Below are 13,065 nucleotides of genomic sequence, written 5' to 3' on the forward strand. Positions count from 1 at the left end.
GGTTCTCTCCCCAGCTCTGGGAGGAGAGGGGAGGGGAGTCTAGTGGTTAGAGCCGGGGGGGGGCGCTGGGAGCCAGGACTCCTGGGCTCTCTCCCCAGCTCTGGGAGAAGAGGGGAGGGGAGTCTAGTGGTTAGAGCTGGGGGCGGGGAGCCAGGACTCCTGGGTTCTCTTCCCAGCTCTGGGAGGGGAATAGGGTCTAGTGCTTAAAGCACCAACAGCCGAGAGCGGTGTCACTTACCAAACGCTGCTTAGAGAGAAGTTTGCCTGGGGTGAAGTAGGTGGCTAATTCCGCGAAACAGAACGGTGCACCTGTCTCTCTCTTTTTATAGATGGGCTTGGGTAGATACTGTGACGTAATATAGAAACAAATGGATTAGCATGATTCTTCTGGTCATGCCTATACATTCCTGTTCCCCGCGCCGACCCTGCCCACCTGTGCACACTGCCAGCTTCTCCTCCCTTCTGGCCGGGAAATCCTATTTGAGCAGTTATTGCCAAACTGCGGAACGCGTACCCCTAGGGTGTACATGAGCTCTCGTCGGGGGTACATGCGAGACTCCTGTAATGGCGGATAACCATAGGAGTAGTTTGACCTCTCTCTTTGGAGGGGCAGGGCCCCTGGCCAGCAGCCGCCGTTCTTTGGCCACCTGGCTCTGAAGGCAGAGTCACCGTCCACAGCAGTGCAAAACTTCAGAGCTGGGCCAGGACTATAACAGGGTTCAGAAAAGAACTAGCTAAGTTCCTGGAGGACAGATCCATCCATGGCTATTAGCCGGGATGGGCAGAGATAGTGGCCCTAGCCTCTGTTTGCCAGCAGCTGGGAATGGGCGACAGGGGATGGGTCACTGGATGATTCCCTGCTCTGTTCACTCCCTCTGGGGCACCGGGCACTGGCTGTTAGGATATAGATATTCAGGCCTGTCTGCAAAGGCCTGTACTTTAAGAATTTAGGTGTATTCTTATCGCTTGGCTAGTTCTAGAGGTATAAAAGAAAGAAATCACTGTCTGCCGGTGTAAGGGCCTTCTCTTACTGTGACAGTTTGAGGCCCTGTTCTTAGGCTAAGGCCTTTGGCTAAGCAGCAGAGGCAGCCATAAGCTGGGAAGCGAACGGTCACCTCCTCACATTCCAAACTAGTCACACTGAAATAAGGTGCTATTGGGCTGTTCGGCACTATCAGGACAGGATTGTATTCCTATCACCTCCAGAGAAAGGGAAGTGCCTAGAAAATGTAAAAGGAAACTTAGTTTGATAGCATCCTGTCTGGCAAGAACTCACTTATCAATACTGGGATGTGAAATCCTCACTTCTGTATTGTTTTGTCATTACAGTACCCACTTTGCTATTGTTTGTCTGTGTAATCTCTGTCTGGTTCTGTGATTGTTCCCGTCTGCTGTATAATTAATTTTGCTGGGTGTAAACTAATTAAGGTGGTGGGATATAATTGGTTACATAATCATGTTACAATATGTTAGGATTGGTTAGTTAAATTTCAGGAAAATGATTGGTTAAGGTATAGCTAAGCGGAACTCAAGTTTTACTATATAATCTGTAATCAATGAGGAAGTGACTGGGTGTGGGTGGGCATGGGCATGTGGGTGAGGGAAATGGGAGCAGGGAATGGGGGTAAGAAAATTGGAATCATGTTTTGCTAAAGGGGGAAATGGGAACAGGGAATGGGAGTAAGGAAGTTGGAATCATGTTTGGCTAAGGGTAGGAATGGGAACAGGGACACAGGTGAAAGGCTCTGTGGTGTTAGAGGTGGGAAGGGGGACACTAAGGAAGGAAACTGGAATCATGCTTGCTGGAAGTTCACCCCAATAAACATCGAATTGTTTGCACCTTTGGACTTCGGGTATTGTTGCTCTCTGTTCATGCGAGAAGGACCAGGGAAGTAAGTGGGTGAAGGAATAAGCCCCCTAACACTGGCCACTGTCAGAAGACAAGATCCTGGGCTAGATGGACCTTTGGCCTGACCCAGTCTGGCCGTTCTTATGCGTCTCCACTTCCCCACGCAAAGCAACTAGAAACCTCTCCCTCGGCAAAGTTTTTGGTGAATTGAAGTGCTGGGCATGGGGAAGGATAAAGCTCTGAGGGTGGTTTTGTTCATTCCATTGACACTCATGTTAATCCCTGTATAAAAACGCAGAGCAGAAAAGAGGGACCCGGGCCTGGAGAAGAACCAGGGCCCTGCAATGCATGGAGACACAACGCAATGAGCGAAGAAGGGAACTGATCCTACCATGCTGAGTAAATCATGCCAGGGCTTTTCATTGCCTTTATAACGACCGTGACCACAGCTGTGGTTTCAAGCTGGTTGTGAACTGGGTGTAACCTCTGCGCCTCTTCCTTCTCTCAGTCATCCCCAACTCCCACACACTGTGTCATAAATGTTATACAAGCACAGAGCTGGATTCCTGCCCCCAACCTAGAGATCACATCAGATTTAATAAATGAAACTCTGAAAACCTCAAAAATCTTAGAGTTATAAAACTTTTGGGGTGAAATTGCGGGGGGGGGGGGGGTGGATGGCTTTCAGCTAAAAAATGAAAATTGTTCAGATTAAAATAAAAAATAAGAGTTGAAAATGGTCTTAAAACTGGCTCAGTTTTGGCTACAAACTGCTACTAAGTGAACAATTATTGGCGTAAAAGTGAATCATTTTCCACCAAAACCCCAAAATCTTTTGACCCCAAACTATGAAAACACAAACTCTTGTCAGCAAAAATGGCCATGGGAATTACGGGGAGGGATGGGAGCAGGATTAGCGAAATTATTCCCCCTGCAACACAAACATGAACCCCCCCAGCCAGCAGCTGCTGCTCTCTGGCCGCCCAGCTCTGAAGTTCAGCGCTGCTCAGACGGGTGTACATGGTAGACTACATTATCTGGAAATGGGTACACAGCCGGAAAAGTTGGAAAACCGCTGAATTAGAGGAATGAGTGAAACCAGCTCCCCTTCGAAGACTTGGGATGGCAATGTGGGATAACAGGTCAGACATGGGACAAGGAGGCAGGACTCCTGGGTTCTGTTCCCAGAGCCATGCCGATCAAGGGCAGGGCCCTTGGGTCCTACTCCTGTCCTTGGGGAAGCGGGATTCAGTGGTGAGAGAAGTGGGGCTGGGAACCAGGATGTCTGGGTTCTATAGAGTGGACAGTGGGGCACAGTCAAGTAGGGTTGGGTGGGCCTTGGAAATCTGGGTTCCATAAGGATGTGGGGTCTAGTGGGTTAACGCAGGAGGAAGAGGGCCTGTGGGTCAGGACTCCTGGGTTCCATTGAGAAGTGATGGAGGGGCTATTAGTTAAAACTGGTTGTCGGAACTCCTGGGTTCTCTCCCCAGATCTGGGAGGAGAGTGGGTTCTGGTAGGTTAGTGCAGGAGGACTGGAAACCAGGATTCCTGGGTTCTCTTCCCAGCTCCATCAATGACTGTGTCCTTGGGAAAGACACAGGGCCTGTCTCTCCTTTTCGTTATAACAATATTGCCAACCTCCACCAGATCTCGTAATAACCTTTGCAAAGTTCTTGGTACATTGAAGGGCTGGGCACGGGGACGGCTAAAGCTCTGAGGGTGTTTCTGGTCCTTTCCCACCTTCATTCCATGGACACTCATGTTAATCCCTGTTTAAACGCAGATCGGATTAGAGGAACCTAGGTATGAGGAAGAACCAGGGCCCTGCAAAGCAGTCAAGATTCTACCAGGCTGGCACCTGGCAAAATCATTCCAGGGGTTTCCATCACCTTCCTAATGACCTTGACAACAGCTCTGGTTTCAAGCTGTCTGTAAATTGGGTGTAATCTCTGTTTCTCTTCCTTCTGTCGGTCACCCAAACTCTCTCACACTGTGTCATAAATGTTCCGCAAGAGTAGAATTGGATTCCCACCTCCCTAACCCAGAGGAAATATCAGATTTCATTTAAAAAAAAAATGAAAAGCTCAAAAATCTGAGAGTCATAAAACTTTTGGTGGGAAGGTGCAGGGGGAGGGGGATTATTTCAGCCTAGGTGAGCACTGAATTGCCATAATCCAGCCCCATGTGAGACTTTAGGCCCAAACCTTTGCTGGCAGAATAAATATTTGGGGATCCCACTACTGACACCAATGCTTCTCCTGGGGAGCATTGTCACTGCCTCATTGTCCTTTCAAGTGGGGGAAGGGCAGGGTTACAGCATGGGGGGGTGGAACCACTGTCGTAAGGCACCAGATCGCAACCCACAGAGTGGGCGCATGGGGCGGCCATGGGAATGCACTCAGGGGAAATTCTGGGTAGGGAAACTGGAACACACCCGGTGACCACCATGAATCTGTGGGGCTGCTATGGGATTGTTCCGAAGGGGCATCTCTTCTTGGTGGAAGCTGCCAGCCAAACTAGGAAAGACTGTGACAAACAGCCTTTGATATTAATACAGCTACGCCTTAGGTTAAAACCAACAAATCTAGGGTGTGGAACAGAATGTCTAAATCAGCTTTGTAGTCAGGGCTCCCGGGTTCTTCTCCTGCTTCCAGGAGGGGTGTGGTGGGTAATGAGTTAAAGGAAAAGGAGCCAGGAGGCCTGGTTTCTATTCATGGCACCAAGAAGGGAGTGGTGTCTAGCAGTTGGGGAAATGAAGTCAGAACTCCTGGGTTCTGTCCTGAGCTCTGGGAAGCAGTGGGCTCAAAGGGTTAAATCATGACCCCTGCTGCATCCCAGTGATATCTGCACTGCCCCTTCGCTGCTGTCCGGGGCGGGGAGATGCCGCGAGGTGGGTGACATTTATGTTGCAATTTAAAAGACATCTGCCCATCCGGAGGGGAGCAGCAGGGTGAGACGCAGAGAAGCCCTGGGCCCAGGCAATGGTGGAAAAGCAAATGTGGGGCTGGATGAGGGGGTGGCAGCTGCTGATGAGCCGATGGGTGGTCCAGCAAACAAATCACATCAACTCCAAGCAAACAGCTACCATTTCCTAAGGGTGAAAGCCAGCCTGTAGCGAGGAGGTGTGGAGGAGTTATGCTGGAACGCCCTGAATATGAGATTTGGACCTTGGACTATAAGCTATGAACTGAATTCTAAAGGAACTCTTTGCAACTACAAAGCTCACCATCTCTGCTGTGAATCGGCACCTCAATGGATTGAACTCGTGTCTGTCTGTACATTGATCTTTTAACCAGACTCTCTCTCTTTTCTTTTTAAATAAAGTTTAGTTTAGTTAATAAGAATTGGCTGTACCGTGTATTTGGGTGAGATCTGGAACATTCAGTAACCTGGGAGGTGACATGTCCGATCCTTTGGGCTTGGTAGAACCCGTTCTTTTATATGATGAAATAAGGTTTTCAGAAATCATCATATTTGATATGGGTACCTGGATGGAGGCCTGAGGCTGGATCACTTTAAGGGAACTGTGTTATTTGAGCTTCTGAGTAACCAGGAAGGTAATAAAGAAGCTGGTTTATGCTGGCTTGGTGAATCTAAGTGTTGGACTATCCACCAGCTTTATGGGGACTGTCTGCCCCATTCTTTGCAGTTCACCCTAATTGAGTGACCACAGCTGGCCATATTAGTGGTGCTGATGTAAGCAGAGTCAGGATGAGCTCCACCCTGACATCTGGTGGTGAGGTGTGGCAAGCTGTGGAAGAGAACTTCAGGGGCCGATCTTATTTACATAGGCACACCCACCCCGCCTAGAATGAGACCATAACTGCCCAAATGGTCACTTTGGCTGCTGTGGGATCCCCAGTGTCTCTGTTATTGGGATAGGAAGAATAAATTGTTATTACCCTGATTATGGGAAACAAGGACAGTGGAACTGCACTTGGCCTTTTGTTATGATGGAGGGACTCGCCATCAACTAAGTAGCACTCGCTAGGCAAGGGTCATGGGTTTCAAAAACTCTGTGAATGGAAAGAGGTTAGGGATGGGTATTAATACGTGGTGGTATGGGTCCCTTGGTGAGGGGCTCATATGCTAATTGCACTTCCTCCTTTCTCCACTGTGGAATATCAGAGCTAATTTTGATTCTGTTAGGAGTCTAGTTACAGGCTGCTGAGCTAAATTCCCTTTGGGCTAATGGTGCACCAGCCCTGAGGCTCCCCTACTACAAGCTGAAATCATAAAAGAGCTAAATTTACTAAGAGGTGAAATCACTGAGCCCTGGTCTACACTAGGACTTTAGGTCGAATTTAGCAGCGTTAAATTGATGTAAACCTGCACCTGTCCACACAATGAAGCCCTTTATTTTGACTTAAAGGGCTCTTAAAATCGATTTCCTTACTCCACCCCTGACAAGTGGATTAGCACTTAAATCGACCTTGCCGGCTCGAATTTGGGGTACTGTGGACACAATTTGATGGTATTGGCCTCCGGGAGCTATCCCAGAGTGCTCCATTGTGACCGCTCTGGACAGCACTCTCAACTCAGATGCACTGGCCAGGTAGACAGGAAAAGAACCGCGAACTTTTGAATCTCATTTCCTGTTTGGCCAGCGTGGCAAGCTGCAGGTGACCATGCAGAGCTCATCAGCAGAGGTGACCATGATGGAGTCCCAGAATCGCAAAAGAGCTCCAGCATGGACCGAACAGGAGGTACGGGATCTGATCGCTGTTTGGGGAGAGGAATCCGTGCTATCAGAACTCCGTTCCAGTTTTCGAAATGCCAAAACCTTTGTCAAAATCTCCCAGGGCATGAAGGACAGAGGCCATAAAAGGGACCCAAAGCAGTGCCGCGTGAAACTGAAGGAGCTGAGGCAAGCCTACCAGAAAACCAGAGAGGCGAACGGCCGCTCCGGGTCAGAGCCCCAAACATGCCGCTTCTATGATGAGCTGCATGCCATTTTAGGGGGTTCAGCCACCACTACCCCAGCCGTGTTGTTTGACTCCTTCAATGGAGATGGAGGCAATACGGAAGCAGGTTTTGGGGACGAAGAAGATGATGATGATGATGAGGTTGTAGATAGCTCACAGCAAGCAAGCAGAGAAACCAGTTTTCCCGACAGACAGGAACTGTTTCTCACCCTGGACCTGGAGCCAGTACCCCCCGAACCCACCCAAGGCTGCCTCCTGGACCCAGCAGGCGGAGAAGGGACCTCTGGTGAGTGTACCTTTTAAAATACTGTACATGGTTTAAAAGCAAGCATGTGAAAGGATTACTTTGCCCTGGCATTCGCAGTTCTCCTGGATGTACTCCTAAAGCCTTTGCAAAAGGTTTCTGGGGAGGGCAGCCTTATTGCGTCCTTCATGGTAGGACACTTTACCACTCCAGGCCAGTAACACGTACTCGGGAATCATTGTACAACAAAACATTGCAGTGTATGTTTGCTGGCATTCAAACAACATCCGTTCTTTATCTCTCTGTGTTATCCTCAGGAGAGTGAGATATAATTCATGGTCACCTGGTTGAAATAGAGTGCTTTTCTTCAGGGGACACTCAGAGGAGCCCATTCCTGCTGGGCTGTTTGCCTGTGGCTAAACAGAAATGTTCCCCGCTGTTAGCCACGGGGAATGGGGAAGGTTAAGGGGGTAGCCACGTGGTGGGGGGAGGCAAAATGCGACCTTGTAACGAAAGCACATGTGCTATGTATGTAATGTTAACAGCAAGGTTTACCCTGAAACAGTGTAGACACTGTTTTATAAAATGTGTCTTTTTAAATACCGCTGTCCCTTTTTTTTTCTCCACCAGCTGCATGTGTTTCAATGATCACAGGATCTTCTCTGCACTATAAGGTGGGTAGAAAGCTGGCTAGATTGTTGGTCTCAACGGGTAGTGATCAATGGCTCCATGTCTAGTTGGCAGCCGGTGTCAAGTGGAGTGCCCCAGGGGTCGGTCCTGGGGCCGGTTTTGTTCAATATCTTCCTAAATGATCTGGAGGATGGTGTAGATTGCACTCTCAGCAAATTTGCGGATGATACTAAACTGGGAGAGTGGTAGATACGCTGGAGGGGAGGGATAGGCTACAAAAGGACCTAGACAAATTGGAGGATTGGGCCAAAAGAAATCTGATGAGGTTCAATAAGGATAAGTGCAGGGTCCTGCACTTAGGACAGAAGAATCCAATGCACACCTACAGACTAGGGGCCGAATGGCTAGGCAGCAGTTCTGCGGAAAAGGACCTAGGGGTGACAGTGGACAAGAAGCTGGATATGAGTCAGCAGTGTGCCCTTGTTGCCAAGAAGGCCAATGGCATTTTGGGATGTATAAGTAGGGGCATAGCGAGCAGATCGAGGGACGTGATCGTTCCCCTCTATTTGACATTGGTGAGGCCTCATCTGGAGTACTATGTCCAGTTTTGGGCCCCACACCACAAGAAGGATGTGGATAAATTGGAGAGAGTCCAGCGAAGGGCAACAAAAATGATTAGGGGTCTAGAACACATGACTTATGAGGAGAGGCTGAGGGAGGTGGGATTGTTTAGTCTGCAGAAGAGAAGAATGAGGGGGGATTTGATAGCTGCTTTCAACTACCTGAAAGGGGGTTTCAAAGAGGATGGCTCTAGACTGTTCTCAATGGTAGCAGATGACAGAACGAGGAGTAATGGTCTCAAGTTGCAGTGGGGGAGGTTTAGATTGGATATTAGGAAAAACTTTTTCACTAGGAGAGTGGTGAAACACTGGAATGCGTTACCTAGGGAGGTGGTAGAATCTCCTTCCTTAGAGGTTTTTAAGGTCAGGCTTGACAAAGCCCTGGCTGGGATGATTTAACTGGGAATTGGTCCTGCTTCGAGCAGGGGGTTGGACTAGATGACCTTCTGGGGTCCCTTCCAACCCTGATATTCTATGATTCTATGATTCTATGATTCTCATTCCCAGAGGCTAGTGAAGCTTAGAAAGAAAAAAAAATGCACTCGCGATGAAATGTTCTCCGAGCTCATGCTGTCCTCCCACACTGACAGAGCACAGACGAATGCGTGGAGGCAAATAATGTCAGAGTGCAGAAAAGCACAAAGTGACCGGGAGGAGAGGTGGCGGGCTGAAGAGAGTAAGTGATGGGCTGAAGAGAGGGCTGAAGCTCAAATGTGGCGGGAGCGTGATGAGAGGAGGCAGGATTCAATGCTGAGACTGCTGGAGGACCAAACCAGTATGCTCCAGTGCATGGTTGAGCTGCAGCAAAGGCAGCTGGAGCACAGACTGCCACTACAGCCCCTGTGTAACCAACCGCCCTCCTCCCCAAGGTTCCATAGCCTCCACACCCAGACGCCCAAGAACGCGGTGGGGGGACCACCGGCCAACCAGCCACTCCGCCACAGAGGATTTCCCCAAAAAAGAAGGCTAGCATTCAATAAATTTTAAAGCTGTAAACTTTTAAAGTGCTGTGTGGCATTTTCCTTCCCTCCTCCACCACCCCTCCTGGGCTACCTTGGTAGTCATCCCCCTATTTGTGTGATGAATGAATAAAGAATGCATGAATGTGAAGCAACAATGACTTTATTGCCTCTGCAAGTGGTGATTGAAGGGAGGAGGGGCGGGTGGTTAGCTTACAGGGAAGTAGAGTGAACCAAGGGGCGGGGGGTTTCATCAAGGAGAAACAAACAGAACTTTCACACCGTAGCCTGGCCAGTCATCAAACTGGTTTTCAAAGCTTCTCTGATGCGTACCGCGCCCTCCTGTGCTCTTCTAACCGCTGTGTCTGGCTGCGCGTAACCAGCAGCCAGGCGATTTGCCTCAACCTCCCACCCTGCCATAAACGTCTCCCCCTTACTCTCACAGATATTGTGGAGCTCACAGCAAGCAGTAATAACAGTGGGAATATTGGTTTCGCTGAGGTCTAAGCGAGTCAGTAAACTGCGCCAGCGCGCCTTTAAACGTCCAAATGCACATTCTACCACCATTCTGCACTTGCTCAGCCTGTAGTTGAACAGCTCCTGACTACTGTCCAGGCTGCCTGTGTACAGCTCCATGAGCCATGGCATTAAGGGGTAGGCTGGGTCCCCAAGGATAACTATAGGCATTTCAACATCCCCAACAGTTATTTTCTGGTCTGGGAATAAAGTCCCTTCCTGCAGCTTTTGAAACAGACCAGAGTTCCTGAAGATGCAAGCGTCATGTACCTTTCCCGGCCATCCCACGTTGATGTTGGTGAAACGTCCCTTGTGATCCACCAGAGCTTGCAGCACTATTGAAAAGTACCCCTTGCGGTTTATGTACTCGCCGGCTTGGTGCTCCGGTGCCAAGATAGGGATATGGGTTCCGTCTATGGCCCCACCACAGTTAGGGAATCCCATTGAAGCAAAGCCATCCACTATGACCTGCTCATTTCGCAGGGTCACTACCCTTGATATCAGCAGATCTTTGATTGCGTGGGCTACCTGCATCACAGCAGCCCCAACAGTAGATTTGCCCACTCCAAATTGATTCCCAACTGACCGGTAGCTGTCTGGAGTTGCAAGCTTCCACAGGGCTATCGCCACTCGCTTCTCAACTGTGAGGGCTGCTCTCATCTTGGTATTCATGTGCTTCAGGGCAGGGGAAAGCAAGTCACAAAGTTCCATGAAAGTGCCCTTATGCATGCGAAAGTTTCGCAGCCACTGGGAATCGTCCCAGACCTGCAACACTATGCGGTCCCACCAGTCTGTGCTTGTTTCCAGAGCCCAGAATCAGCGTTCCACCGCATGAACCTGCCCCATTAGCACCATGATGCATGCATTGGCAGGGCCCATGCTTTCAGAGAAATCTGTGTCCATGTCCTGCTCAGTCATGTGACCGCGCTGAAGTCGCCTCCTCGCCCGGTATCGCTTTGCCAGGTTCTGGTGCTGCATATACTGCTGGATAATGCGGGTGGTGTTTAAGGTGCTCCTAATTGCCAAAGTGAGCTGAGCGGCCTCCATGCTTGCCTTGGTATGGCGTCCACACAGAAAAAAGGCGCTGAACGATTGTCTGCCGTTGCTCTGACGGAGGGAGGGGCGACTGACGACACGACTTACAGGGTTGGCTTCATGGAGCTAAAATCAACTAAGGGGGTGGCTTTACATCAAGGAGTATTTCAGGCAGGACTTCACGGAGGGTTCCAATAAGAAATGGTGCACCTAAGTTATTGTTCTTATTGGAACAAGGAGGTTAGCCTGGCCTCTGATTGATACCTGGCTAGATTTACCTTGCTGCACCTTCTCTGTGAGTGACTGCAGTGTGACCTAGAGGAATGAGTCCCCTAAACAGAGGAGGAGGCAAATGAGTACAAAACAAATCTGGTCTATTTTTTGTTTTGATCCATTCCATCTATCTTTTACATCTTTGGAGGGCAGCAGATGGTGCAGAAGGACTGCATGCCATCCGCATCTCATGGCTGCTCGGCAGAAGATGGTACAGTACGACTGCTAGCCATCCTCATCTCTTGCCTGCCTGGCAGAAGATGGTACAATATGACTGCTAGTAGTCCGTATCACCTGCCTGCTCACCATAAGACGGTTCAATAGGACTGACTGCAGGACTAAAGAGAATGATCTGGTCAAGTCACTCTAAATTTAGTCCCTGCGCCCATGTCTGTCCAGGTGCTCCCAGCCGACGTGGCCAGGAGCACCTCGGACATGACAATGACGGCTACCAGTCGTATTGCACCGTCTGCTGCCACAAGGCAAGGGGTTGATGCTGCTGTGTAGCAATGCCGTACCACGTCTGCCAGCACCCAGGAGACATAGGGTGACGGTGAGCTGAGCGGGCTCCATGCTTGCCGTGGTCTGGCGTCTGCACAGGTAACTCAGGAAAAAAGGCGCGAAACGATTGTCTGCCCTTGCTTTCACGGAGGGAGGGAGGGAACGGGGGCCTGACGATATGTACCCAGAACCACCCGCGACAATGTTTTAGCCCCATCAGGCATTGGGATCTCAACCCAGAATTCCAATGGGCAGCGGAGACTGTGGGAACTGTGGGATAGCGACCCACAGTGCAACGCTCCGGAAGTCGACGCTTGCCTCGGTACGGTGGAAGCGCTCCACCGAGTTAATGCACTTAATGCACTTAGAGCATTTTCTGTGGGGACACACACTCGAATATATAAAACCGATTTCTAAAAAACCGACTTCTATAAATTCGACCTTATTCCGTAGTGTAGACATACCCTGAGTGTTGTGTTAAGTAGTGGGGGAGCCTGAAGCTATATGGTGGAGCAGTTTGCGGGATGGCTGACAGGGCAGAGCAGTTTGTCGGATGCCTGGAGCAGCTCATGGGGCAGCTGGGAGAGCGGAGCCCCATGGGGAGGTGGGGCCATCAGCTTTGGACCACGTAAGGAGCCCCTTAACTCTCCCCCCATCTCCACCCAGGTTGGAAGGTAAAACTCTGCAGATAAACTTTTGAACTCTGGGGCTGCCCTGACCAGGGACAGAGACTTTGGGGTCGTTGGACTTTTGGGATTTTGGGTTACTGGACTCAAGAACCAAAGGGAAAGGACATGCCCCAATTTGCTTGGGGTGGGTTTTTTGCTCACGGGTTGTGTTATGAATCCTGTTGGTGGTGTTTCCCCAACATAATGCCACATTGTTTCTCTCTGGTATTAAAAGGCTTTTGCTACACTCAGACTCTGTGCTTGCGAGAGGGGAAGTATTGTCTCTTGGAGGCGCCCAGCGGGGGTGGTATAGATTTGTCCCAGGTCACTGGGTGGGGGCTCGAGCCGGTTTTCATTGTGTTATTGGAAGGGAACCCCTAGATCCTGACCCCGGCCCTTGTTGCTGCCAACTCTGACGGGCAGAAGGGTTACACTGGCAATGCTGGAATCTTTGCAGTTGTCTCTTGGCCTTTGTTCTTCCTCTCTGCAGCGAAAAGCGATGGAGGAAACCACAAACTAGTCCTCCTGGCTTCCTGCCTCCTCCTCACGGCAGCAGCAGTTGACCTCCTAGTGCCTCGGTTCCCCTCAGCCGACGGGGATCAACTCTGAGCAGCCACGTGCCTTGGGTGGTCACCTCCATTTTCCTAGCTCTCTCTGCTATTTAGAGGGGCTTAATTGCTCCTTGAACTGAGCCTGAAGGCAGGTGCTTGCCACAGCCATCGGCTTTCATGAGGTCTGTGGCCGTCTTTGCACCCAAGAGTCACCTGTTAGCAGCCCTTAGCAACCTTCAGCATAACAATACGTAAATAGTGAATAGGGGGTGCTCCAGAATATCGTTCGGGCAG

This window comes from Eretmochelys imbricata, chromosome 24 (genome assembly GCF_965152235.1).
Source record: "Eretmochelys imbricata isolate rEreImb1 chromosome 24, rEreImb1.hap1, whole genome shotgun sequence".
Taxonomy (NCBI): domain Eukaryota; kingdom Metazoa; phylum Chordata; order Testudines; family Cheloniidae; genus Eretmochelys; species Eretmochelys imbricata.